Source organism: Erinaceus europaeus, chromosome 13, assembly GCF_950295315.1.
Source record: "Erinaceus europaeus chromosome 13, mEriEur2.1, whole genome shotgun sequence".
NCBI classification, from domain to species: domain Eukaryota; kingdom Metazoa; phylum Chordata; class Mammalia; order Eulipotyphla; family Erinaceidae; genus Erinaceus; species Erinaceus europaeus.
In genome coordinates this window covers 4922903-4944574 of record NC_080174.1, presented here as the reverse complement: position 1 = coordinate 4944574, position 21672 = coordinate 4922903, and the positions used below count along the sequence as shown (strand labels likewise).

Genomic DNA, 21672 nt, shown 5'->3' with positions numbered 1-21672 from the left:
TCAAGGTAGCATCTGGAATTTGGTGGCTGAAAAGAAGTTAAGATAGAAAGCAGAACAAATTGTTGACTAATCATGAACCTAAAGGCAAGAATATTGTGGATGGAGATTTGGGTCTCCATTTTGGAAAAACTAGTAAGTCTATGTTAGGTCTATTCCAAGGTGCCCATGACCCAACAAGTTTTTACCAGAGCCTGACATCTAATATGCAGGTGACCCAAGCTATTGTCTGGGGAGGATGGTGTCACAGTTGGAAAAAAGGACCAGAAAGCTGCATCAGGGAAGAGAGTAGCTCCCAAATATGGGAAAAGTATATAAATATTGTTGACTGTAAACCCCATCGATCTGATCTGGGGCCCATATTCAGCACAGGAGCCTGTGTGACCTCTGCATCCCTGTAGGTCTGAGCTCACATTCTGTGGTCATGACTAGGAACATTCCAGGCTGTGCCAATTTCAGGACCCATCATCCTCGGGTGACAGGCAGAGTCTGCTATCCAACCTCCCTTCGGAGAAGGGAACATTCCCTACCCTTGTTGATTCACATTGAGGGCCAGGTCCGATAGGGGCCCATAGAGGGGGGTCCATTATGTTACAGGGCTTCTGAGCCTTGAGTATGAGTGAAGGTTCCATCGGGGTGCAGAGAACTAAATAAATTAATTAATAGATAAAGTGGATTTCTAGAGCCTAAGAGACCCTTCTTCTAAGCCTAGGCCCTGATGGAGAATCAGCTTCCCCAGAAAGTGGATTCAAATGTCCCCACCAAGACAGCCCCCCAAGGTATCCTGGATGCAGCTAGAGAGAAGGCCACTCTTTGTCTTCTGCCAGCACAGGCTCCACCCAGAGCCTCTGACAGCTTTCTATGATGGTACCACCAGGCCATGCATGAGATGTGGACAAGCTTAAGCAGGATGGATGAAACACATCTTCATAGTAAAGGTTTGTGCTTTGCTCTTGTGTTCACTTTCCTTATTCTTCATCTCCAAGTAGGATTCATGCAAATAAATGACTACCCACAAACACAAGTCTGGAGCTTTGTGGAGCCCAATGCGGGGGACAACTCTTGCTATGCTAATTTTGGGAGACAGCAAATAGTGCAGTACTGACTTCTGTGATCCCCTGCTTCTTACTAGCTGGTTACAGGATACATCAAAGGAATTCTGAAACAGCTTACATCAACAGAAGGCATAATGTCTCATTAACAAGGGGGACAAAATGGAGAAGGGACATTTGTAGAAGGATAGCATCAGAGATAAACCCTTATCAAGTCCATCAAACACTTTCTTTTTTAAATTAACTTATTCATTTAAAAAAGGAGACATTAACAAAACCGTAGGATAGGAGGGGTACAACCCCGTACAATCCCCACCACCAGATTTCCATATCCCATCCTCTCCCCTGATAGCTTTCCCATTCTCTATCCCTCTGGGAGCATGGACCCAGGGTCATTGTGGGTTGCAGAAGGTAGAAAATCTGGCTTCTGTAATTGCTTCCCCACTCAACAAGGGTGTTGACAAGTCAATCCATAATCCCAGCCTGTCTCTCTTTCCCTAGTAGGGTGGATCTCTGGGGAAGCAGAGCTCCAGGACACATTGGTGGGTTCGTCTGTGCGGGGAAGTCTGGTCGGCATCATGCTGGCATGTGGAACCTGGTGGCTGAAGAGAGAGTTAACATACAAAGTCTGCAGTGAGGACCCCCCAACACTTCATCTGTGTGACAGGCGGTAACAAGCTGTTACATTAAAAACCCCTCTCTGAGATGCATCTAAGTAGATTTTAAGTTCCCATTTTAGTCTTAGGTCTTAAGTTTTAAGTTCCACTTTTCTCTTAGAAGTTAAGTTGTTTGCTGAGTGGAGTGAAAGTCCTTTGCCCTTTTCCCTTTGAAAAACAGGACTAATCAGTGGAGGCCATCGGGTGTTTTTGCAGAGTTCTGCATGAGGGCTAGCCTTATCAGGACCTTTGCACAGCTTTAGAGGTATACTGGTCTCCAGATGGTATGGTCAGATGGTAGGGAGACGTGGGGACCTAAACCCTGATTAAGTCCCATTGGTTGTGTGGTTTTGCAATGTTTAAAATTTGCCCGCGCTTTGCTTTGAATGGATCCTGCTTTTTGCTTGGTTTGAAATGATTGGATTCCGCGCTTTCCATATGATGTAATTGGATATAGATTGTTAAGATGGTGTGTTCCCCCTCCCTGAGTGTATTTTGAATTCCTATAAATTGTGTGGTTTGAGCCCGGTTCGGGGTCGAGCTGGTAGGCTGTTACTAGCTGCCACTCGGCCCGGACTCGAGTTCGTGAATAAAGATCTTTTGCTTCCTTGCAGTGGATGGTGGTTTGATTTTGCTCGTTAACAATCTGCACTATTCCAGCCTTTAGGTCCATGATTGGTCAACAATTTGTTTGGCTTTACGTCAAACCCCTTCTAACAAGCTTGCAGTGTTTCAGGATTTCTTGTAGCTGGTATCACTAGTGGAATCTTGGCAGAACTCTGGCTGTCGAGGCTAGGAAGTCATGTACTTCCTCATTCACCCGGAGTACCTGCCTGTTCTGGTGTGAGCTCTGGCACCATAGACTCCTGCTAGTGTTTGAGAAGTCCCAGATGTTGTCAACTCTGAAGAGGGATGCGGCCATGGGTGGTGCAGACTTGAGGTAGGCACCAGCCTGGCACGCTAAGATATTTATCTCAGACGTGTTCCAACATTCTTCCCTCCCCCCCATTTTTGTAAGTATCCCCCTAAATAAGAAAGGAATTAACCACTTTAAAAATATTTTATAATATTTGGCTGGAAGAGGAGGAGAAACAAAAAAATAAGTTTTTTCCCCCTTATTTTAGAATCAGATTGCAAATGTCACAGAGTTAAAACAATCTCCACCAGAAGTGAGGCTAATACAATTAAATTTTCATTAACATTGTTTACTGCCTTTGTTCTTTTTTTTACTTTATTAGTGACTTACTATTGATTTACAAAACTATATGATGATAAGGACATAAATAGGGCCAGCGTTCCAACCACCAGAGTTCTCTGTCCCCATTCCCTCTACTGGAAACATCAAGAGTTTTCCCAAGTGATCATCCTGGTGACAATAAATAAATAATTATTTTTTTTAAATATGGGACTAAACCTGGAACAATCTTCCACATGCAGGTAACACCACCTCCAAGCAGTCTCCCCAGGCCAACTGCTTCATCCCTTCTTTGAGAGAGAGGATCAGGAGAGGAGGATTGATGGAGGAAGCAGATACCACAACACCACTCCACCATGCATGGAGCTCCCCCTGCTGTTCATGGTGTTCCCCTGTCAGGCCAGGGCTCAAACTCAGGATCTCAGGCAAGGTCAAGCATGTATCCTTCTGGGTAATTTATGGCAGCCGGTGAAAACCAGACTCTTTTGTGTAGCTTCTGCATGATGAGAAAACGTTTTATTGCAGACCGGACCTATAGGAGAGGGGGGATTGTCAACTCTAACCAGCCTCCCCCCTCTTGAAAGTGAGTGAGAGCTTTCACAAGGGGGGTGGGGAAAGCTGGGAGCCAGCAGCTGGCTTGTGGGTGGCAGTGTTTATGGCAAGATGCCATACTAAAAACAAAGCAAAATAAAATAGAGAAATCCGGGATCTGGTTCCCAGGGTGCAGGAAGATCATATAGAGACCCTTAATTTCCTTCATTCCCTGCACCTTGCACCATCTTCTCCCCCCACCCCTCTCTCTTTCCTTTTTGCCTCCAGGGTTATCACTGGGGCCCAGTCCCAGCACTATGAATCCACTGCTCCTGGCAGCCATCTTTCCCCCCATTTTATTGGCTAGGACAGAGAGAAACTGAGAGAGAGAGGAAAAAGAGAGAGACACCTGCAGACCTTCTTCACACTTGTGAAGGGAACCCCCTCCCCCACAGGTGGGGAGCGGGCCTCCAAGTGGGATCCTTATACAGATCCTTGGGCTTCATACTATGTGTGCTGAGCCGGGTGTGCTACTGCCCGACCCCCTCAGCTTGACTTTCACTGTGTGGGCATGCTATTTCACCTAAGTCATTTGAAAGAAGGGATTACAACTATAAAGTGTATTTTCTTTCTTTTTTAAAGTTTTTTTAAATATTTATTTATTCCCCTTTTGTTGCCCTTACTGTTTTATTGTTGTAGTTATTATTATTGTTGTTATTGATGTCATTGCTGGATAGGACAGAGAGAAATGGAGAGAGGAGGGGAAGACAGAGAGGGGGAGAGAAAGACAGACACCTCCAGACCTGCTTCATTGCCTGTGAAGCAACTCCCCTGCAGGTGGGGAGCTAAAGACTCAAACCGGGATCCTTACGCCGATCCTTGCACTTTGCGCCATGTGCGCTTAACCCACTGCTCTACCGCCCAACTCCCTAAGTGTATTTTCTTCACAAAATGTTTTATTTATTTTAGTAAGAGATGCTGAAGGAGATAGATGATAGATAGATAGATAGATAGATAGATAGATAGATAGATAGATAGATAGATAGAGGGAGAGATAGACAGACAGACAGACAGACAGTCACCAGCTCTGGCTTATGGTGGTGTGGAGAATTGATCCTGGGATTCCAGGGCCTCAAGCATGAGGCTCAGGCTGCAAACTCACAGTCCTTCTGTGTCTCTTTGCCAATAACAGGGTCTTGTCTACTTAGGTCTCTAACCTGAGTTTACATTTCTGTAGCATTATTAGCATCCCACCTGCCCCCTCTATTAAATTAAACATTTAATTTAAGTGAAACCAGCAAACAAGCTAGAACTATTATGCTGTTAATTATATTTTCACTCCTTGTCCTGATCCAGATTTCTGGCCAACTCTAACACAGTCTTCCCGGACTATATTTTCAGCCCACCCACATGTTAACTATCAGGCTCGGGCAAGAATTACTAACGTCACGGGCACCCTTAGGACACACCCAAAATAGACTCCCTAGCTTCTTCCTACTGGAAGACCCCTATTTTTTTCTGCTCTGTTCCTAATTTTGGGTTCCTGTTGTCCTGCTTTATATCTTACTGCCTTTCAGCCACCAAGCTGCAGATGCTACCATGACAGCAACTTGACCTCACTGGGCAGACGACCTCACCAATATGTCCTGGAACCTTCCCCCCTGCCACCACCAGAGCCCTGCCTCATTAGGGAAAGAAGCAATTAGAGATGCCAGAACTCCCACCTTCTGCTCCCCATAAGGATCTTTGATTCATACTCCCAGAGGGATAAAGAAATAAAGGATAGAAAATTTTCTAATAGAGGGGATGAGACACGGAACTCTGGAGATGGGAATTGTGTGGAACTGTACCCCTGTTATGTTAAAATCTTGTTAATCATTATTAAATCACTAATAAAAATTTTTAAAGAAAGAAATGTATTTTCAAAGCATAAGTGAGGAGCAGAGTGACAGAGTGGTCCCTGTGACCTCCTTTCTTTTTAATTTTTTTTATTTATAAAAACTAAGCATTGACTAAACCATAGGATAAGAGGGGTACAACTCCACACAATTCCCACCACCAGAACTCTGGATCCCTTCCCCTCCCCTGACAGCTTTCCTATTCTTTATCCCTCTGGGAGCATGGACCCAAGGCCATTATGGGATGCAGAAGGTGGAAGGTCTGGCTTCTGTAATTGCTTCCCTGCTGAACATGGGTGTTGACAGGTGGATCCATACTCCCAGCCTGTCTCTCTCTTTCCCTAGTGGGGCAGGGCTCTGGGGAAGCTGAGCTCCAGGACACATTGGTGGGGTTGTCTGTCCAGGGAAGTCTGGTCAGCATCATGCTAGCATCTGGAACCTGGTGGCTGAAAAGAGAGTTAACATACAAAGCCCAAACAAACTGTTGACCAATCATGGACCTAAAGGCTGGAATAGAGCAGATGAAGTGTTGGGGGGTCCTCCATTTTGTAGACAGCTAGTAGGCATATTTTAGTTCTATTCCAAAGGGCCTGTGGCTATGCTAGATTTTATTTTTTTCTTTTTCCTTTTCCCCCTGAGTCTGAAATCTGATATGCATGTGGATCCAAGTTATTGTCTGGGGATATGATGTCATGGCTGGAGAAAGGACCAGAAAGCTGGATCAGGGAAGAGAGTAGCTCCCTAATTTGGGAAAGGGGTATAAATATTGTTGACTGTAAACCCCATCGATTTGATGTGATCTGGGGCCCATATTCAGCTTTGGAGCCTCTGTGACCTCTGCATCCCTGTAGGTCATCAGTAGGAACATTCCAAGCTGCCCCAATATCAGGACCCATCTTCCTTCTGGTGCCCCTTCACTGTTCTGCAGTGTATAATGGGTGGAACAGCCTGTAGGCTTACAGTGGCCTACAGCCCCCAGCTACACTCCCACCAAGGGCACAGGCCTCTCCAAGGCACCCCTGTCAGTGCCTGGCACCATCTGTGCCAAGCCTGAGCCAGCACCATAAGCCGTGAAGATTGGTGTTTGTTGGGATATTGTACAGATGTGGTTGAGTTAGGCAGGACCCACAAACCACTATATTTCCATGCAAGTATTATTTACATAATCACTGTTTTGCCTGAAAGATCCCTATCACGTTATCCCCTCAGGGTGTTGCTCATTCAGTTAAAACCATCGCAACAGTTGCTAAGGATGCTTCCACCTTCCCAGCATGCCTCTTGCCTCTCTCCATCCCCTTTCCTAGCCAATTCCGGAAATCTCCTATAAAAGTCACTCCTGTTTCCACTCTCTCTTTTTCTTCCGCTTCCCGACCTGGAGAAGACCTGGAGAAGGGCTGCCGTACACAGCGGGAGGCGGCCATTTTGCTAGCTCCACGTGGTCTAAACCCGCTGTGCTCGCACCCAACTCTGGGGCGTCCGTGTGAAAAAGATTTGCGTTCCCACCCCACCACGAGTTCCTGGTCTCTTCTCTCCTGCGACACATCCCGACAGGTGTTGGCAGTGTCATGGAGAGACTGATGGAGGCCACGCCTGGTCCCCTGGAACCCCTTTCAGTCCTGCTACACTGCCTTGGCTTCACCAGAAAAGGTCTCACTCTCAGGGCAGTACACGCCCAACCCTGGGGCTTATAGGAAATTCCTAGGGGTCTGGGGGCGGGAGGGGACATCTCAACTCATTCAGGGACGAGTAGAAGTTTTTCTCTGGTTTCCTCTACCTCTCTCTTGTCTGGATTCAGACTTTGTTTTAGAGATGGGCATGTGTGAATGTGTGTGTGTTATGTGTATGTTGCGTGAGGTGTGTGTGTGTGTGTGTGTGTGTGTGTGTGTGTGTGTGTGTCATGCAGCTGTGTTTACTGGGGATAGAAATCTGGGCCCTTTTCCCTAGGAGCACAGAATCCAGCTCTCAGGAAGGCAAAGGGCTGTTTGTCAGCGTCTGGAGTGATCTGAGGAGAACCTGCATGCTTGCAGGGGAGGGGGGTGCACACTATGATCACACAGCCTGGGGGCAGAAACCGGGCGACACCTCACAGGGTTGGGCATTTGGGGGTGGGAGGGCTCACCTGCCCAGCTCTGCTCAGCTGGAGCGGTCAGGGAACAGGGTCCCCAGCAGTCAGGCTCTGTCTGGGTCCCCTCAGAGCCCCAAAGATGAGACTGGCAGCTGCCTTCAGGAAGGTGGGGGACATATTATCCAAACCACAGGGACCCTTTTTCCTTTTTTTTTTTTTTTTCACTTCAGAGGACCCATCTCAGTTTTACTGGAGAAAAGAAGGGACCCAAAATCTAAAAAAAAAAAAAAAAAAAAAAGTTTGAGTATGTGGGGCCTGGTGGTGTTGCATCCATTTGAGTGCACATGTTACCATGCCCAAGGACCTAGGTTCAAATCCCTGCTCCTTACTTGCAGGTAGGAAGCTTCCCAAGTAGTGAAGCAGGGCTGCAGGTGTTTCTCTGTCTCTCTCTCCCTTTCTGTCTTCCCCACCCTTCTCAATTTCTCTCTGTCTTATCAAACAAAGTAGAAATTTAAAAAAGGAAAAAATGGCTGCTAGGAGCAGTGGATTTATAGTGCTGGCACCAAGCTCCAGTGATAATCCTGGTAGCAATAAGAAAAAAAAAGGAAATAAAGAAAAGAGGGGCCTGGTGGTGGCACACCTGGTTGAGCATACATGCTACAATGCACAAGGACCTGGATTCGAGTCCCTGGTCCCCACCTGCAGGGGGGAAGCTTCAAGAGTGGTGAAGCAGTATTGCAGGTCTCTCTCTCTCTCTCTCTACCTCCCCTTTCCTCTCAATTTCTGCTTATCTCTAGCCAATAATAAATAAAGATAATAAAAATAACAATAAAAGGAAAAGAAAACTCTTCTAAAACTGTTTCTAGCACAAACCTTATTTTCTATGTTCACTTGATTTTTTTTTAAATCAATTTGGGGGCATAATGGCTTACAGAACAGCTGCTGACAGACACATGCGTGTGATTCCTCTCACCTCACTGTGATAAGTGTCTGAAAAACACTCTCACACGGCCAAGACCTGCACTGCATCAATTCACCACTCCCATGCTGCTTTCTCTCTCTCTCTCTCTCTTTCTTTCTTACTTACTTTCTTTCTTCTTATTGGAATGTTTCCTGCTACCAACACACCACAAGGACCTTTCCAGTTGTGACTCTGCAAGATCTTCCAGGACAACGGCCTCCCTGGGTTCTGCCAAGTTTCCTCTGTCATGTTGGCTTCAGCTGCCCATGCCAGGCAGATCAGAAGCCAGCCCGGGAACGTCAGTGTGGCAATAATTAGCCCCTGCGTCAAGCCTCTGGACCCGTCGTGATGCGTGAGGTCACGGCCCTCCTGCTCTTGCGTGAAAGGAGAAGCGTAGTCTCTGGAAGTCGAAATAGCTTTACCTGACTTGTTTTTCCCACTGTGTATGTCAGGGGAACTGTTCAGACAAAGCGTTGGAGAAGAGGTTCGGGATGTAGGAATTCTCTCAACTGCTACCTCCACGAGTCACCAAGTTCCCTTAAAAAGGCACAGGGCTGTTTGTAGAGCATTTCTTAAAATGTCCAGTGCACATAGGGCGCCCACATACGAAGTGGTTCTCAATAGAGCTCACCTGCTGCCATGTTCAAGGACGGGGTTTCAAGTCCCTGGTCACCACCTGTGTGGGTGGAAGCTTCCAGAGTATGTACATCAGCTGTACTGCAGATGTCTTTCTTATTCTCTCTCCTCTTCCTTCTCCTTCTATCTCTTCCGCTCCTCCTCCTCCTCTCTATCTATCTATCTCACACCCTCTCTAAAACAAAGCTGCCTGGAACAGTGTAGTCGAGCAGGCACCAAGCCCCAGCAATAATCCTGGTAGCCATGACTGAAGATGCACACAATACATGCTATGAGTGAGCATGCTATCAGTATGCTATTAGTAATGAGTACGCTATTAGTCATGGCTCCAGTGATGTGATTAGAAGAGTGCCCCTTGCTGACTACTGTGTTATGAGGGCTACCTGTAGGGCTGTGGACGTACATTTCCGAGAGAAAAGAGCTTGGTAAAGTTCAGGAAGGGGATGTGGGGAAGATTGGATCAAAGTAACTTACATGAATACCAACTCCACTGTCTTCAACAAGAGCAGAAAAGGGAAAGAAAAAGCAGAGCTCAGACTGGGTTTGGTATCTGGCACCAAAGGGAAGAGCTCTGGGGGCCGGAGGCGGGGGGCTTCCAGGTCCTGGTGCTGATGGTGGAGGAGGACCTGAGCTGAGGGGACAGTGTTTTGCAAAAGACTGTGAGATTTTACACACGGCACAACAACTGTATTTACTGGAAACCATTAATCTCCCCAATTAAAAAAAAAAAACTATTATCTTCAAACTGAAGTGTCGGTTATTGTGAAGACAGAGGGTTTGCCGCAAAGATCTGCCAACATTCGCAGCAGTGGGGGAAAATGATGTGATGATTCGAAAACCTGCATTTCTTGAGGAGGGAAAGTAAAGGGCGAACAGATGAGATCTAAGGCAGCAGCATCCCTGAGCTGATGGTGTCCAACCTGTGTCAAGAGCTCTGGCTGAATAAGGCCAAATAAAATGATTTGGAAGCTTGGTGGAAGGTACACCAGAAACCCTCTGTACTCTGTGAGTTCTTATGAGGTTTCCCATATTTCAAATTAGGAAGATATTGGAAAATACAAGTAAGGGTGGATTGTTAATACAACCGAACTTGGAAAACTCCTTCCTGGCCAGAGAGACAGTTCACTGGGTAGACAGGTCACAGTTCATTGCCAGGAGGGCAGCCCAGGCTTCAGCCCTGATAACACATGGGGGGGGGTGGTCCTATGGCATCAGAGGAAGAGGTGTCATTGCATCCTTTCCCTGTCTGTGTCTTTCTGTCTCTCTCTGTGTGTCTTTCTATCTGCATGGAAAAATAATATAGGCATGATATATTATAGAAATAATATAGGCTTCAATGAGGGAGAGAGAGGGAGGGAGAGAGAGAGAGAAAAAAGGGAGAGAGAAAGAAAGACAAGAAAACCTGTTTTTGTTTTTTGCACAAAAGCTGCACCATTGAAACAAGGCCCCAAGTAAACTGAGCTCTAAGCCCATTGCCATCCTGGTCCTGCTCCCTCCCCGGGATCCTGAACCCCTATTCAGACACCCCCCCCCCAGGGGTGGTGGTAGCTATGTGACCTCTTTGGTCCTCTCCATGGTTTGGTTGCCAAACAAAGAAACCAGGTACGTGATTTCTCAAGTTCCCTTCAGTTCCAGAGAGCCAGCCCCTAGGATGCCCTTCTTCTTCTAGCGTTTGCCCTTCTTCCGTAGCCAGTCAACAGGTCAGGTTGAAAGCTGTCAGGAGCTGCTTGTTGCTGGCTTTGAAAGTGACTGGGATCCATGTGGACTCAGTCGGCTAGGAAGGATCGTCAGTTTCCCCAATGAATGGGTACTCACGGGATGCACCACGAGAAGGTCGATCCAATGCATCCCAAAGATAGACACCTGCAGACCTGCTTCACTGCCTGTGAAGCAACCCCCCTACAGGTGGGGAGCCAGGGGCTGGAACCGGGATCCTTAAGTTGGTCCTTGGGCTTTGCATCACATGCGCTTAACCCACTGCACCACCATGTGGCTTCCCACACTAGGATGCTCTGATGTTAGGGAACATTGCGAAAGTCACAGAAAGCACACCACATGTTTGTTTCCCAGCTTCCCACGCGGCCTGTGCATCTGCTTTAAACACAGCGCAGCAAAGCCAACAGAGAGAACATGCCTGCAGGCGGGATTGTAGGCCCTGGGACCAGCAGCAAAGGCGTTCCCGGAAATGAGTCACTTCAAGCTGCACCAGGACAGGTGCTGGGGACCACTCCGAGCCTCAGTTTCCCCATCTGGAGCAGGAGGCTGCGCCTGCCAGCGTGGGTCTGAGGGGAAAGAAGTGACAGGTGATAAGCACGGGCCATCCACCTGTCTGAAAGAGGTTCACAGAGGACTCAGGTGGCAGGTGGGCATGGGAACAGAATGGGTGGGCGTGGGGGCCTCTCAGCCTCCCTTTCCCAGGAAAGTCAGCTCACTAAGGAGTTTGTTTTTTCTTTTGTCTCTTTAATTTTTTTCTTCTCTTTATTTATTTATTAGAGACGGACAGGAATAGAGAGGGACAGGCAGATCGAGAGGAAGAGAGACAGAGAGACACCTGCAGCACTGCCTCACCACTGGAGAAACGTTTCCCCTGCAGGTGGGGACTGAGGGCTTGAACCTGGGTCCTCGTGCACGGTAACATGTGCGCCACAGCCTGCCCCCAGGAGACTATGTGTTCTGAAGAGCGTTATGGAATAGACAGTTAGGGGCTGTGATGAACTTGTCATTTTTGTACTTACTGCTTGATTGAACTTGAATAGCAAGGTGACAAGGCTTGCCCATGGAGCCGTGGGCAGAGCAAGAGTAGGCATCCCAGAAGCCTCTAACCCATCTTTAGAAAGAACGGCCACGTCCCTCCCACCCACATCCTGTCCCAGTGGAAGTACAGACTCTGAATTCTGGGGAGAACTGAAGATTTCTCCACAGGGAAATGAAATAGAGATGAATCTGACCCTACCCAAGGGTGGCAGTTTCTTTCCTCACTTCTCTGCTCCCTCCCTCTCCCCTTCCCTCTCTCCCTCCCTCTCTCCTTCCCTCTCTCCCTCCCTCTCTCCTTCCCTCTCTCCCTCCCTCTCTCCTTCCCTCTCTCCCTCCCTCTCTCCTTCCCTCTCTCCCTCCCTCTCTCCTTCCCTCTCTCCCTCCCTCTCCCCTTCCCTCTCTCCCTCCCTCTCTCCTTCCCTCTCTCCCTCCCTCTCTCCTTCCCTCTCTCCCTCCCTCTCCCCTTCCCTCTCTCCCTCCCTCTCCCCTTCCCTCTCTCCCTCCCTCTCCCCTTCCCTCTCTCCCTCCCTCTCCCCTTCCCTCTCTCCCTCCCTCTCTCCTTCCCTCTCTCCCTCCCTCTCCCCTTCCCTCTCTCCCTCCCTCTCTCCTTCCCTCTCTCCCTCCCTCTCCCCTTCCCTCTCTCCCTCCCTCTCTCCTTCCCTCTCTCCCTCCCTCTCTCCTTCCCTCTCTCCCTCCCTCTCTCCTTCCCTCTCTCCCTCCCTCTCCTTCCCTCTCTCCCTCCCTCTCTCCTTCCCTCTCTCCCTCCCTCTCTCCTTCCCTCTCTCCCTCCCTCTCTCCTTCCTTCTCTCCCTCCCTCTCTCCTTCCCTCTCTCCCTCCCTCTCTCCTTCCCTCTCTCCCTCCCTCTCCTTCCCTCTCTCCCTCCCTCTCTCCTTCCCTCTCTCCCTCCCTCTCTCCTTCCCTCTCTCCCTCCCTCTCTCCTTCCTTCTCTCCCTCCCTCTCTCCTTCCCTCTCTCCCTCCCTCTCTCCTTCCTTCTCTCCCTCCCTCTCTCCTTCCTTCTCTCCCTCCCCTTTCTTCTGCTTTTAATGTTACTTCCCTCCCCCTAGTCATTTCCTGGGAGAGATGGAGCAGAGAGCCTTTTAGCTCTGGTGCTGGGCACCCAGGACTTGTCACACTAAATTTTATTTACAAAGTCTCCTCTTCTCCTCCCCATCATCCGGCCTCTTCTGCGTGTCTGTGGTGGTTTCACAGCCTTCCAGTTGTTGGGACTCAAGTAAGTGATCTGAGCATCCAGGCCACAAGTGAAAACGGCACACTTCAACTGTTAGCAACGTTTCTGCTTTCATTTCAGTCGTTCTGCCTGTCTCAGGAAATGACCGGAAAAAATAACATCAAAAGAAGAAGAAGGGAGTCGGGCGGTAGCGCAGTGGGTTAAGCGCACGCGGTGCAAAGCGCAAGGACCAGAGTAAGGATCCCAGTTCAAGCCCCCCGCTCCCCACCTGCAAGGGAATCGCTTCACAGGAGATGAAGCAGGTCTGCAGGTGTCTGTCTTTCTCTCCCCCTTCCATCTTCCCCTCCTCTCTCCATTTCTCTTTGTCCTATCCAACAACAACAACAAAAACAACAACAAGGGCAACAAAAGGGAATAAATAAATAAATATTAAAAAAAGAAGAAGACAGAACAAAAAAATGGGGGGGGCAGGGGCTGTTTGAGTGCACCAATTACAGTGTGCAAGGACCCAGGTTCAAACCCCCAACCCCCACCTGCAGGGGGAAAGTTTTGCAAGCGGTAAAGCAGGTCTCTCTCCTTCTCTATTACTCTCTTCCCTCTTGATTTCTGGCTGTCTCTATCCAATAATAAAGATAGTAATAAAAAAGCAAAAAAAAAAAGAGGTGGAATTACAGCAGAAATACTTTGAACAGTTAAACAGCACTGTTATTACATTAAAATGACTCCACATGTTTCCTGGCTTGCTTCATCCTGTATCTCTGGGCCACAGTTTAAAACAGGCTTCACGTGACTTTTCAGGTGACTTTTCCATTTCCTGACACGACTTTAAGACGTCACACAGTCCGGCAGGAAAGCAGCATCGTACAGTCTGCTCTAGGAGTCCTGCGCTGACACAGACGCACACACTGCACTTTGGAGGGCCCAGACCTCCGCCTCTTAAACGAACTGAGAGCTTCAACTCCCCGTGCCGGACGGCTACGAACTGGGCGCACGATGACACCGTATCACACTAGAAGGAAGTTATCTATTGATTCAGCCAGAACTAGAGATTACTCTTCGGAGGCTAGGCTGCCATAACCACAAGAGATAGACAAAGCAGAGCCAGGCTGTGGTGCACCTGACCAAGCACACGCGTCACAGAGCACAAGGACCTGGGTTCGGGCCCCTGGTCCCCACCTGCAGGGGGAAAGCTTCATAACACCGGTCATCTCCCTCAGGAACGTCATCACCAGCCCTCCTGTGGCCTCTCCAGGACCTGCCCTCACTGTAGAGCAGCAATGGTGGGGACCCCCCCCTCTCCCTGAAGGGAGGCCGGTCAGCCTACTCTGCCGCTCGAGGAAGACGGGTCCTGAAATGAGTGCAGCCTAGAATGTTCCCAGCTGTGACCAGGGACTGCGAGCTCAGACTGACAGGGACTCAGAGGTCACACAGGCTCCTGTGCTGAATAGGAATAGACATGGGCCCTGGCTCAGATGGAAGGGGTTAACAGTTAATGGTGTTTATATACTTTCCTCAAGTTTTGGGAGCTACTCTCTATCCTAATTCAGCTTTCTAACTGTATTTGGAACTCTGACACCATCTTCCCAGACTATATTTTTAGTCCACAAGATGAGAAAGACAAAGATGGACAGAGGCACAGAGAGTAGGACACCACAGCACTGAAGTGTGCTTCTTATGGGCCCTGCATTCCCGACAGATGACATTAAGCCCGAGGTCTTAGATGTTTCAAGTATAGAGAAAGCTTTGATCTCAACAGAATGACAGTACTTGGAGACAGAAACTTTAGGTAAGTTGAAACTTGACTAGTAAGAAAAAGGGTCATAGAGAAAGCAATTGCGAATATTTGTCTATCTAAATTAAACCAATGTTGGGTCTAATTATAGGTCACAGAATAGTGGATGTGCTCCGTCATTTTTATTCTGCTCACGTGCGAAGGTAAAAAATAGCTACGCAAGGCCAAATAGGGTAAGAACTAGAGTCTGTCAAACACTCTAACCCATTAGTGGAAAAAAAAGAAAAAGAAAAGAAAAATGTCTCCTCATGTTTTTGTCCTTAGACCTGAGCCAAATTTTCATTTGCCAATTTTTTTTCCAGCGGATCTTTTGGTGAAAGATTTTATTTTAACATTTTTGTAGCCCTCTCAAATTCACTTTTTTTTGGGGGGGGGCCTGGACAAATAGTAAAAATGTCATTATGACCTATTTTGGTCACCTAATATGTGACTATAATCCAAATATCTGGTATATCCATTCCTAAATTCAATAGAAACAGTAACTATAAAAACTGAGACAAGTGCTCCAAGTAATGCTCTTTCAAAAAGAGTTGAGGTCAGTTTGTTTTTCAAAAGCTAATATTATGAGTCTTGGTGTTCCTATTCAGTAAACATCTCTTATTGTGCATGTGGGTATCAGAAGCCAGAGTATCAGGGCATACCATCATTTTAAATGTTCTGTTTTGAACTTGGACTGGGTTTGATATGTCCTGCACCAAAGTAAAAGACTCTGGGGGGGGGGGTTCAGGTCCTGGAACATCACGGCAGAGGAGGTTGTATTGTTATGTGTAAAACTGGGAAATATTATGCATGTACAAGCTATTGTATTTTACTGTCGACTGTAAACCATTAATCTCAGAATAAAGAAATGAAAAAGAAATGAATAGAGGGGCTAGGTGGTAGTTCACTGGGTCAAGTGCGCATGTTACAGTGTCCAAGGATCTGGGTTTGAGCCTCTGGTCCCCACCTGCAGGGGGAAAGCTTTGCAAGTTGTGAAACAGGGCTACAGGTGTCTCTCTGTCTCTCTCCCTCTCTGTCTCTCCCTTCTCTCTTGATTTATGGCTGTCTCTGTCCAATAAATAAATAAATAGAGATAAACCAAAAAAACTAAAAAGAAAACATATTCTGTTTTGTTTTGTTTTTCTTTCCATTTTCTTTTCTTTTTTACAATTATTTATTTAGTAGTGGGTAGAGATAGAGAGAAATTGAGAGGGAAGGGGGAACTACAGAGGGAGAGAGACAGAGAGACACCCGCAGCCCTGCTTCACCACTTGTGAAGCTTTCCCCCTGCAGGTGGGGACCTGGGGGTTTGAACCTGGGTCCTTGTGCGCCGTAAGGTAAGCACTTAACCAGGTGCACCACCACCTGGCCCCTCTTCTTTCTCTCTCTCTCTTTTTTTTTAATGTGGGGCCAGGGATTGAACCTGGGGCCTCTGGCATGAAAGGCACACACACTACAGCTAAGCTACAACTCTGGCCCGGCTGTCAACACACCCCGCTCACTCCGGTCTAGGTCAGCACTGTCCAACAGGGGCTCTGGTGGCGATGGGATGTTCTATATCTGCACAACTCGATCTGGAGGCCATGGGTCCCATGTGGCTACTCGGCTCATGGGAAACCAAGATTGTTCACTTGCTGTGCGCTGGAAAGATGAAGACACGGGTGAGGTGACTCATAGCGTTGTTATCATCCCAGCTGGACAACAGACATCCTGTGCCCTCAGGAACCTCACTCTCATCCACCCCTGTCTGCTCCTCTCCCCCCTGGACCAAGGGCTTGAGGGGCAAAGTCCACCCTACGCTTGTTCTCCTGATCGTCACCCTTCCCCATTGGGAGCTGCACCCTGGGCTTCCCAGCTCAGCTGTCCAGAACCTATGTATTTGTTTTCTCAGCACCAGCACCACACACATGCACTATTCCAGGGCCCCAGGATTACTTTTACATTCTTTCTGTTCTGGAGGGGGGACAGAGACAGAGACACAGAGGAACAGGTAGCACAGCCCTGACCCACGGAGCTTTCTCTGGCACTATGGTGCTCCTCTGTGGCGTCTGGTTTCGAATCTAGGGCCTTGTGTTTGACCAGACACTTTGCTCTACCGGGTGTTGCTGGGGAATTATGCAGATGCAGTCACTTCTGCCAAGCTGGCCCCCCAGGCTAGTGCCAGTCCTGCGAGAGTTGGGACCTTCTTGCAGTGCCTTTTCCAACCAATCCTGTCCCGACACGTCACTCCTGGATGTTGACCTATAAAGCCCTCTTACTTCCTCTCTCTCTCTCTCTCTCTCTCTCTCTCTCACCGCTTTCCACTTTGGAGGTTAGAGGCAAAAAGGGTGCTGCGGGGGGCGGCCATTTTTGGCTAGCTCCACATGGCCCGAACTGCTGCATTCTCACCCAACCCTGAGGCGCCAGTGCGAATAAAGGATTGTGTTCCCTCAGCACTTGGATTCTGTCTCCTCCACGTCCTGCCACCGCAAAGCAACAGGGTGTGCTATTTAGGGGAGTGTCTGAACCCTTTTCTTGTTATTGATCTGAGAGTTCAAATTTCTGGCTCGTTATCCAAGAGACCAGAGTTGGTGTAGACAGAACACACTGTAGTCAGAAGTCAGCAACCTAAGAGAACAGTAGACTCAAGTCTCAAAAGACCCTCCCTCTGTCATGCACAAGACTGGGGTTCAGGGCTCAAAGAGAGTAGTGGGTCAGCAGGGGAGGCAGGCCCCGTCATGTGGCCATCTGGCTGATGTGAAAGTCGGTGTCACACGACTGTGCACAGGCTTGAAGGTTTCTGGTTAAGAGACGAGTCCCTAGGACCTGCAGGCCTGCCCCCTGGTGCGCTTTGAGATAACATCTTCAGTCAATACCTTTTCTGATTCTCAGTTTTTCTCTGCTCCCAGCCTTATTTTTTCTCAGAGATCTAGGTGATGATTCTTAGTTTCACATTCCTTCAGGTCAGGACATGAAGCAAATGGGAAGAGGGGAAAAAGGAGGCTAGAACACAGACATCTGTGTGGAAAGAAAGAAGGAGTACGGACCCACCTGTCAACACCCATATTCAGCGGGGAAGCAATGACAGAAGCCAGACCTTCCACCTTCTGCATCCCACAATGACCCTGGGTCCATGCTCCCAGAGGGATAAAGAATAGGAAAGCTATCAGGGGAGGGGATGAGATGCGGAGAGCTGGTGGTGGGAATTGTGTGGAGTTGTACCCCTCTTATCCTATGGTTTAGTCAGTGTTTCCTTCTTATAAATAAAAATTTTTTTAAAAGGAGTCTGCATGGCTTGCTGCTGGACATTCCCAGTTTCCCCTTCTGAAGAAAGAGTTTAGAGAAAGAGAGAGAGAGAGAGAGAGAGGGACACTGACTGACTGGAGAGGCTCTGACTTCACCTGGCCTGAATTGGCTCTTCAGAACAAGGTATCTAGAAGAAAGCCAGTAAAGTGACATTTGCTGATTCTGGAGGCGGATGGTAATTTTACATCACTGTCAGTTACTAACAGTGACTCAGAGCACTTATCATGTCTCCAGCTTGGATCCCAGTGATCTGCATTAAAATGACACATTTCATCATGATTACTCAATTCTGCAGAAACAGACCAGATAACTTGCCCAGTGTTGTTCACTAAATGGAGTAGAATGGGACTCAAATCCAGCCTGGCTTCACAGCCCATGATCTGAGCAAGTCTTCTGGGTCTGCTTGTCCATGTGCTGAGATTGTTTCGAAAGAAGGAGAGGAAAAGGTGGGCAGGAGCAGGAGTTGTGTGGTGACACACCCAAGAGCGCAAATATCATCGGGTGCAAGGACCTGGGTTCAAGACCTTGCTCCCCATCTGCAGGGTGGAGTTCTCAAGTGGTGAAACAGTCCTGCAGGTGTGTCTTTCCTTCTTCACCCTGCTACCTCCCTCACTCTCCCTCTCTACTTCACTTTGTGTCTATCAGAAAACAAAGACAGACAGACAGACAGAAAGGGAAGAGGGGAGAAAAGAAGGGAAGGAGAAAGAAAGGAAGGAGGAAGAGAGAAAGAGAGAAGGAGAAGGGAGAAGTGGGGAGAGTCTGGGTTTGGTGGCAATGCACATAGTAGAGTACACACGTCAAGTGTGAGGGCACAGGTTCAAGGCCTAGCCCCCTCCAACAGGGGTCAATTCACAAGTGGTGGAGCAGTGCTGCAGGTGTCTCCCCCCCACACTTTTCTTTGTCTTTACAGAAAAAGAAAGGGAACAAAAAGCAACAAAGGCCACGAAGAGTGATGGATCACCTTGCAGGCACCAAGCTCCAGTGATAACCCTGAGAACAAAAAACAATTAACATGTTCCTTTTCTGTCTTTAGAAAGTAGTTAAAAGGAAAATGCTCTTCCAGTGATAGTGCAGACAAGTCTGCAGGGAGACTCCGCGGGCCTATCACTCGATGTGTCAGCAGCACGAAGGCACCACTTGGGGATGGAGACCCGCTGGTGGAGGAAGCTTCCAGAAGAGTGCCCACATTCAACCCGGCCTTTGCTGGGCAGGGGGCCAGGAGGGGCAGGGGAGTGAAACCCCAGGAAGGGGAAGCTTCTTGTGCACACAGAGAAAAGACGAGGACTCCTAAAGCATTAGAGGATTAGCAAGTCCTTTTGTCTGCCTGCCATAAGCAGGGTAGTTTGCAACTTGTGAGGGGAAAGAGGGGTGAGTTGGCAAAGCCAGGAAAAGCCACTGAGGGTGGCACCTCTGAGCTGCAGCACAGAAGGACACTGGGAGTGCAGGCTGGGTGCCAGGACAGTGCTGTTGGGGAGAAACCCCCGAGGAACAGAGGTGACAAACACAGAGTGGTGACACACCTGGTTAAGCCCACACATACAATGCACAAGAACCTGGGTTCAAGTCCCCGGTCCCCACATACAGGGGGGAAGCTTCATGAGAGGCGAAGCAGGGCTACAGATGTCTCTCTGTCTCTTTCCCTCTCTTCCTCCTCCTACTCTCTCAATTTATCTCTGTCTCTATCCAAGAATAAATAAATAAATAACATTATAAAAAACAAACAAACAAAAAACAGGGGAGGGGGCCACCTAGTTTGGGCTACAGTTATACCATCAGGGATGGGGGTGAGAAGGACAAAGTGAGCCTGGGACTCCCTAGAGGCAGTTAAAAACATGGACCAGTGGGGCTGAGCTGTGGTACACACGTCACCGTGTGCAAGAACTGGGGTTCGAGCCCCCAGTCCCCACACGCAGTGGGAAGCTTCATGAATGCTACAGGTGTCTCCCTTTCTCTCTTTCCCACTTTCCTCTCAATTCCTCTATGTGCCCTATCAAATAAAATAGAAATCAATAAAAAGTGAGTGTGGCATGAACCCTGAAGTTCCAGCCCTGGCACCACGGTCAGCTAACATTTAGAACGGGACTGGAGGTGCTCCCCGGATGGTGAAGTAGCACTGGCGTGTCTCTCCTCTCTTTTTTCTGTCTTTCATGATAAGCGTGCACAGAGAAGGTCCAGGAGGTCAATCAGGGCTACTGGGCATGTGGGAAGTTCTGCGTCCGTTCCCTCCAGCTTCCTAATTTGGGTTAATGTGGATATCCTTGCTGAAGCTTCCAGAACCACCACAAGTGTTGTGTATTCCAAGCAATGTCTTCTTCCACTATAGTCTAATATAATATGATATGATATAATGGACTGGGCCCTGCGGTGTGAGAACGGTAGGCACAGGATTCCTTGCTACCTAGGTGGGAGATGAAATTCCACAGGTGAAATCAAAAGAGTGAGAATCAGACAGTCTCCTCCAGTGAAGCCTCACAAATGCTTTGCCTGCACAAAGAGTGTCTCCGACCCTTAGGACGGAATGAACTCAACGACAACAACAAAAACAGTAGTCACCACAGCTCAGGGGGGCAAGTATGCACCGTGTGTCAGGCAAGGCTGCTGGTGGGCTGCCTTTAGGCACTTTGTTGGTCTTCTCCAGCAGGTCATATATGGAAATAGACCCTCCATATATGTTCACCTATGAACTCGGCTCAGGGACCCCAATGGAGCCTGCTGGAGAGCTGCCCACGATTCCTGACTCTGGCCTGCCCAGCTATCCAAGGTCAAAAGCAGGATGGGTGGGCACACTGGTTTGAATCTGGGCAGTCAGGCTCCAATGCCTTCCACCTGGAAGGAGTGCTGGAGAAGAGGCTCTTGGAATGGAGCAACCTGGACAGAGGGTGAACAGGTCACTGTCACTTTTGAGGGGGACAGGGAAGGACAGGTCATCTGGACAGGTCATCTGGGTGGGGAAGGCTTTCTCACTCCCACAGGATGTGTGTCTGTGTGTCTGCATGTCTCTGTGTTTGCATGTGTTCATGTGTTTTTGTGTGTGTGTCCCTGTCTTTGTGTGTATCTCTGTGTGTGTGTGTGTGTGTGTGTGTGTGTGTGTGTGTGTGTGGCAGAAGCCAGAAGGCTCTGTGAACTTGGGGAAGAAGTCAGTAAGTGAGAAAAGAACTACTTAGTGGGAGCACCCAGCCCTCCTGCCAGGTCATATCAGGCTGAGCAGGCTGAATGATAAACAGCCTCTGCCCCCCAACCGCCCACCAGGAAACCTCCAGAACTTCAGCAAATCGCTTAACATCAGGGGTGTGTCTGTGTGCCCAGCTGTGATTCGAAAAGAAAGTCAGTTGGGTGGCCTCTGAGATGCGGCTGGTCCGCACACACATTTGGGCACAAAGGCAAAGCCCAGCCCTGTCCTAGCAGCTGGTCCTCCCCCTCTGGGGGGTGCATCCAGGCTGGAGTGGGGTCTCTGACCTGGCCGGGTGACCCTGGGACTCTCTCCAGAGGCCGGACAGGGCCGCCGCAGGGCAGCTGCTGGCCTGGCGAGAGCGGCCGGGCACCCAGCCCCGGGTTGGGCCATCACCCGCCTCCAGGGCGGGCCGGTCCCGCAGCAGTGGCGCCCAGCCAGGCCGCGCCCCCGGGCCTCGCGCCCTCCCCGTCCCAGCCCCGGCCCATCCCGTCCCATCCCGGCGCCCGGC

At 48.9% G+C, this 21672-nt stretch overlaps 1 long non-coding RNA gene across 1 annotated transcript; it reads right to left on the bottom strand.

Annotated features, from left to right (window-relative positions):
* Positions 1–1535: 1535 nt before the first annotated feature.
* On the bottom strand, positions 1536–21550 carry LOC132542633 (uncharacterized). Its single transcript, XR_009553597.1, has 3 exons — positions 21449–21550; positions 3120–3432; positions 1536–1651 (listed from the first exon to the last, which is right to left on the bottom strand). It is a non-coding gene; the product is annotated as an uncharacterized LOC132542633 (long non-coding RNA).
* Positions 21551–21672: the final 122 nt, after the last annotated feature.